At 41.4% G+C, this 6354-nt stretch overlaps 1 long non-coding RNA gene across 1 annotated transcript; it reads left to right on the forward strand.

Annotated features, from left to right (window-relative positions):
- The first annotated feature begins 206 nt into the window (after positions 1–206).
- Positions 207–4443, forward strand: LOC139707146 (uncharacterized). The gene is made up of 4 exons (XR_011708686.1): positions 207–307; positions 757–781; positions 3408–3461; positions 4422–4443. It is a non-coding gene; the product is annotated as an uncharacterized lncRNA (long non-coding RNA).
- Positions 4444–6354: the final 1911 nt, after the last annotated feature.

Genomic DNA, 6354 nt, shown 5'->3' on the forward strand with positions numbered 1-6354 from the left:
TGGTGCACCCCAATTTTGCTGGAAATTCCTAACAAGATAGCTTTTTGTCATTCTAACCCTGTATTCACCTGTGAAGTGATGTGGTACACGGGGTGTGATGCACTCTATTCGCGGCCATCTCTCATTCTTGTTCTTATCTTTGCTGTATATTTTCACTGATGTCCATATCAAGAAATACCATGAACTATTCATAAGCCTTAAATCAGTATACTAATCATTATTCTGCATCCTCCTAGTTCCCCCAAATGACATGGTGGAGTTCATTCCTGGAGAAAGCATGGGTCAGGAGGCCCCATCAAAAGCCATGGTAAGATTGCTTATCTTCCTCTGAAATTCAAGTGTTGCTCTTTAGTTTCTCTTTCTCTTGTAATACGACATGGTTTCCTGGAGATGACATACACAATTTCCTGAGTGTGCAGATTCTCCTCAGGGTGTCTGTTGCCAAATGAGACCTCACTGAAGGCAACATTAACAAGAAACAGTATAAACTACAAACTGTATGATAACAAGCTTTGTGCCTGGCTATGGTTTTCCCTCCTGGCCATCGAATTCCTTAATTATCACCTAATATAGACCTGTGACACAAATCCCCTAGAAAAGCTTGTGTCATTTGGTGAGAGTACATTTGCTATCTGTTCCCTTGATTTGCCCACATTCTCATTGGATATTCTAATGTCACCAAGTAAACAAAAGACTTGTGCACACAGGACAGAGCATGGCTTGATCTTCATAGTGACTCCTTTTCTGTATTTACAGGAGGATTCAAGAGGATCCATAATTGGTATGTATCCTGACCTCACTCTCTTCCTGTTGCAAAATGTAGATGATGCCAAGGGTCAGAGAGTCTTCCTTCCTTTTGAGTGCAGAGTCTCAGTGATTCCACTACCTCCTTGAGAATGAGAAGTGAGGGGTTTGTGGTCTAAATTAATTAAAAAAAAATCTATGGCCATTCTGCATATTTCCTTGAAGCACCTGTATGAGTTGAGCAAAGTGGTTAGGTCAATGAGAGTTTTATACATGTGTCTCTGTGTGCATTCATGCAACATGATTCTGAGTGTGACTCTGTGTTCGTTTTTGCACATTTGTTTGTTTCTCTAGATATATACATGCCAACATGCCAATGTGCACATGTTTAAACAAAAAAAGCCATCTCCATTAGATCATGATATTGTATATGTGTAAATAGATCAAACTGTTAACTTTCCATGTGTGCAGTTCATTCCACACCAATCCCTCAATTAACATGCAAAACATATCCCATCAATACCCAGAAAATTTTCACGACACTCTATAAAGAAAAAGCTCCATTTCATTCCTCTCACTGCACCAGTAGCAACTTCATTTAATAGCAAACCTCACCTGTCAGTAGGTCCTATATTTAATCAGTGCATGTGATTGTTCACAACATTTCACTCATGAAAATTTTTCACGTTCATATACATTTTTTGTGAGAGGTGTCAGAATTCATCTTCCAATCCCCATTCTAGGCACAAGTTTCTGGACAGGGCCAATCCTTAACAGTGACCCTCAGGTCCAACAATGCACTATGCTCACTTATGGTGGGCATCTGAGACAGAGGAGATGCACAGGCCAGAGATTACTGTAGCTAAGGAAGGTCTTACTTTGCATGTTCCAACTGACACTGAAAGCTACCTTATTGGGTCTTTTTGTAGACACTACTTTGTAGAAACATGTTTTAACTGGATGGATTTTCATGGGTCCTGATCAGCACAATTGCAGCTCATCTAGTTACAGAGCAAAAGGTGGGCTCTAGTGAAGGTCCAGCTCAGCACAGCAGTGGTGTCCGATCCCTAGTTTAGGTCTGTGCTGCCCCCTGTGTGGCCTGCAGGATATCACATTGACAGTATATATGATAGGTCTTCATACGGTCAGTCTCAAATGCTGTCTAGGTCCTTCTATTCATACATACATGGATACTGACACTGACTGGTCACTGTGAGGGTAGAACCACTGTGGTCATCATTCCTTCTCATCCCTGAACTCCCCCCTGGGCAGAGTGTCTTCATCTTAGTCCATGACATCATTTGATAAATGCAGCTGTGTGCTAAGATCTCACTTGTTCAACATGTGGGGCTCTACAATGAACCATGTATCCACCTGGGATCTGACCAGGACCAGCCAGAATCAGTAGGGAAGTTAAGAAGATAGCATTGTGTCCAAGCATTTCACACACATTTCTTATGAGCTCTAGGTGGGATGTGCTTGACTTTGAGGGGAGCCATCTGGATCTTAATGTTGACTTTGTTTATGTCGATTCCTCAGGCCCTCAGAGAGTTCCTGGCACTTTTCACTTTTGCATGACACCACAGTCTACTTATAAATGAGGAGTATGAGGAGTGAGAACATGCTAACAATCTGACTCCACAGTCTACTTATAAATGAGGAGTATGAGGAGTGAGAACATGCTAGCAAACTGCTGTCCAAGGAAACCCAGGGGCAGGAAATTCTTGTCTGCTTCATCTTTGAACTCCTGGTCTTGGCCATCCAAAATAACATTATTTTTAATTTTATTTTAATTTTAATACAAAACTTTCAAAGTGGCCAGTAGACCCATGTGCATAAAGCAGAGAACATTGCCATTCTCTTCTGGGCCGCTGCTCTGATGATGGCACAGTGTATGTTCTGTGAGTTTATATTCCTGAAACTGTTGGCATCACAGTTTGCATGTCAGCTTGGTCTGTTTCAATGAGAGAGGGATAATGTTCCAATGGAAGAAAGTAGTTAAAATTTGACTCCTTACAGCTCCACTCTCTCATTAGAAGGTTTGCAATTGTTTGCAGCATGCTGTTTGAGGCCTCTGACTCCCCAGAACTCAGAGAGTGTCTGAGAACCCAGAACAGAGATGAAGATGATCCTGATTATTAATATTAGTATCACTATATTTTTCTTTCCAATAACGAAACCCAGAAATTGAATAAATTATACAGGTGGGTGTGTTTAGCTTACAGTTCTGGAGATACAAGAGCATGGCACTGGCAAACACTTGGCTTTAGTGAATACTCTCTTAGCTGCATTGCATGATTGGTGGTGTCAGCATGGATGCAGGTGCAGGAGAGAGACATCACATGGGGAGACACGAAGCCAGCAGGGATCAGTTGATTCATTTGCTCTTCTTATATAACAGGATCTAACAAGGGTTTGAGAAATCTATATTCTTACTTCTGACTCTCATACCATCAAATGTCCTCAACACCTCCAAGCAGACCCTTCCTCACACAGATTTCACAAATCTCATCGTGGCCATACTGAGGACCAAGCCTCAATCACACAATTCAGTGTGGGATAAAAAAACATCCAACCCTAGCAACCATCATAAGCTTAGTTGTGTAGAAGAAAGAATGAGTCAATCTTAAGTAACTCTGTTGATGGTGTCTGTGTCTCTAAAGGTTGGACATGGAGCAAAGATTATGATTCAAGCTGTGACGAGGAAGAGCCTGCAGGTAGGAACAGCCCTTTGGGTATGACAAAATGGGAAAGGTTTCATGGTAAGATTTGAGTTCACCTACTCATGTGGGAAATGAGGAATGGGAATAAAATAGAAAAAAAACAGAAATATGTATTATTTTCATAAAAGAAGAGTTAGTAGACCTTCTGACATCCTGTTCATAAGAAGACAACTTTTGCTTTGCCAGGTAAACACAATCTTCCATGTTAAGTCCCATTCTGTCCTAAATTTGCCTCTAATAAACATCAAGTAGCTTGGCTTTCATTATTGATTATTTTTTGGCATTGTGCATGAAAGAAATAAGATCTGCACTTTAGGTTTGACCCACAATGGAAAGAATCTAGTGGGGCGTACTTTCTTAGAAGCACTTTGCAAACCTGTAATTGAAGCTCTCACTAGTGATAAGCAGTGAGTAAGAAGTCACAATTCCCCTCTGATTGTTATCCTTTTAGAGCAGCACTTTCTCTTCTGTGTTTTGTCTATTTCTGGTTGAAAATGAACTCCCAAATGTGGGCAACTTAAAGAAAATTGTTTATGTGCTCCCTGGACAGGCCACTGTGTTCTCCTGTAAAATAGTGGGGAGAAGTTCCTCCTTGAACATGTTTCTAACCTCCAGTCTTCGTCTAATTCCCAAGCCCTGGGACTAGGAGGAAAATCTGAATTTGCTTGTATTTAGAGGCCTAAGTGCAGAAAATCAGGGAGACTGTGGCTGCCTCTTGGAGGAACAGGATGACACAGAATCCCTACCAAGTACAATGGCAGAATGTGAACTGGAAAAGAGCTCTTGGGATGCTAGATCTATTTCTCATTGCAGAGGTGAGGTGATGGAGGCCAGGAGACAGGAATGCAGACGAGAAAAAGAATGGAGAGCTTTGACTGTGGGTTCTAGAACACCAGGAACAGGAGTAACTTAAGTTCTCACCTTGACTTTAACTCTGCCTTTCCTTTTTCTAAGGCCACATCATCACCATCACGGCCATGTTCCACAGAGAAAACATAGAAAGTGATTCAGAGGATGAGAAGGAGGAAAAAAGGACAAGAAATCTGCAAGTAATTGATTTTCTATTGGTTTCTCTTAATTATTCTTTCTTATGTAAAGACTCTGTAGATTTCCCATGTTTCATCTTTCCCACATTTTATGACTTTTCTAAAGGTGCTTACCTCATCCAGATCTTTGAGGTCCTTGGACCTTAAATGTCTGTTAAATCTCTCTGCACTAACATTCTTAGTCTTTCCCTACTTTTTTTTTTTTTTACCACAGGCAACACCACTGAATCATGCTGAGTAATACTGCATACCCATACACTGAGTTTGAGTTGTAGGGAGCATCAGAAATACTGAGTTGTTGCCTGATACATGAGACACAAACAATCTGGTTCTGTTTTACCGACCACTGAATAGCTGGGTTCTCCTGCCTTTGCTGGCTCTGAGCATGCATGAATGTATCCTTCCATTCCTAGGTCAAGATTACACAATTGGAATGTAGGTCCCCTAACATGAATTGTTTCCAGGGGCCCTCTCCTGTTTTAATATGTGGGCTCAATGCAACAAAGGTGATAAAGCAGTTTAGGAAGAGGAAATGTGAGTCTGGAAAGAATGGGAAGGAGAGCAGAGGTCAAATCAGTCCACATATTCTCCTTTGCTTTCGTAAGTTTCTTTGTTGCACTTTGTTGCAATCCATAAGAATCAATTAGAGCACTGAAGGTTCCATAGCTGCATGTGACCATGGCCATGCAAGGGAAGGTACAATTTGGTTAAAATCAGTGCAGGAAGCTCTCTGAGGAATGGCACTACAGAGGGTAGGGCTGGAGGAGCCAGGGTCCTTGCTCCACCCTGTGTCATCACAGATGCTGCTCTTCAGGGTCCCAGATGTATGCTACTCAGCCTTTACACCCAAATGTCCTAGAGAACTCTTCCCATTGCCTCATGTTCACTCTCTAGGGAAGCAGCCTCAGAAGGTTCTGAAGGTGAATATCCATGAGAATTTCCTCCTGAGGACATTCATAGACACTCTTCCCACAGACAACACCCTCAGCTGAGGGCAGCATACCAGCCTCAGTGCCCCCTGCCCAGACCCCAGGAGAGATCAGGGCCCAAGTTCATCTTGCATTTCCCGAGGACAATTGTGGTCCTGGCCACTCTCTGTGGCCAGCAACTCATGCCAAGTGACCTTTTTACCTTGTTCTGTTTTATAGACCCTATAAGACACCTGGGAGAGCAGAGATTTTGGCCCTGGGACACAGGAGAGATGATACCTGCAGTGCACAGCAGCTGAAATTAACCTGTAAGACTCGGAGCAGGAGCTTGTTTTTCGTTTCCAAAGACATAACTGTCTATATTGTATGGAACTTGCAGACTTATATGTTCTTTGTTTAATAATTTTAATATTAGTAATTCATGTTAAATTTTTATATTAAATTATATTTACTTGGTAACAGTTGCTTTTTAAATTCATTCTGTAAAATAAAACACACTTGGGAAAAGAGGTGGGAGGGAAAGTGAGGGAGAAGTGGAATTGCACGGAAGATGGAAGGAGACCCTCATTGTTATACAGAATACATGTATGATGATGTGAGGGAAAAAAAGAAGTGTGTCACATTAGATTGGGTAGAGAGAACTGATGGGAGGGGAGGGGAGGGGAAGGAGGGAAAGTAAGGTCAGCAGAATAAAATAGACATTAGTATTGCTGTATGTATATACATGACTGCATGACCAATGTGATTCTGCAACCTGTACACTCAGAAAAATGAGAAATTATACCCCATCTTATTCAAAAATATGATATGTCAAGATCATTGTACTGTCATGTTTAACTAATTAAAACAAATTTTAAAAACACACACACTAAAAGAGGAATATGTTCCTGAGGCAGATCTTGATGAATTACA

Source organism: Marmota flaviventris, chromosome 9 (genome assembly GCF_047511675.1).
Source record: "Marmota flaviventris isolate mMarFla1 chromosome 9, mMarFla1.hap1, whole genome shotgun sequence".
Lineage (NCBI taxonomy): Eukaryota > Metazoa > Chordata > Mammalia > Rodentia > Sciuridae > Marmota > Marmota flaviventris.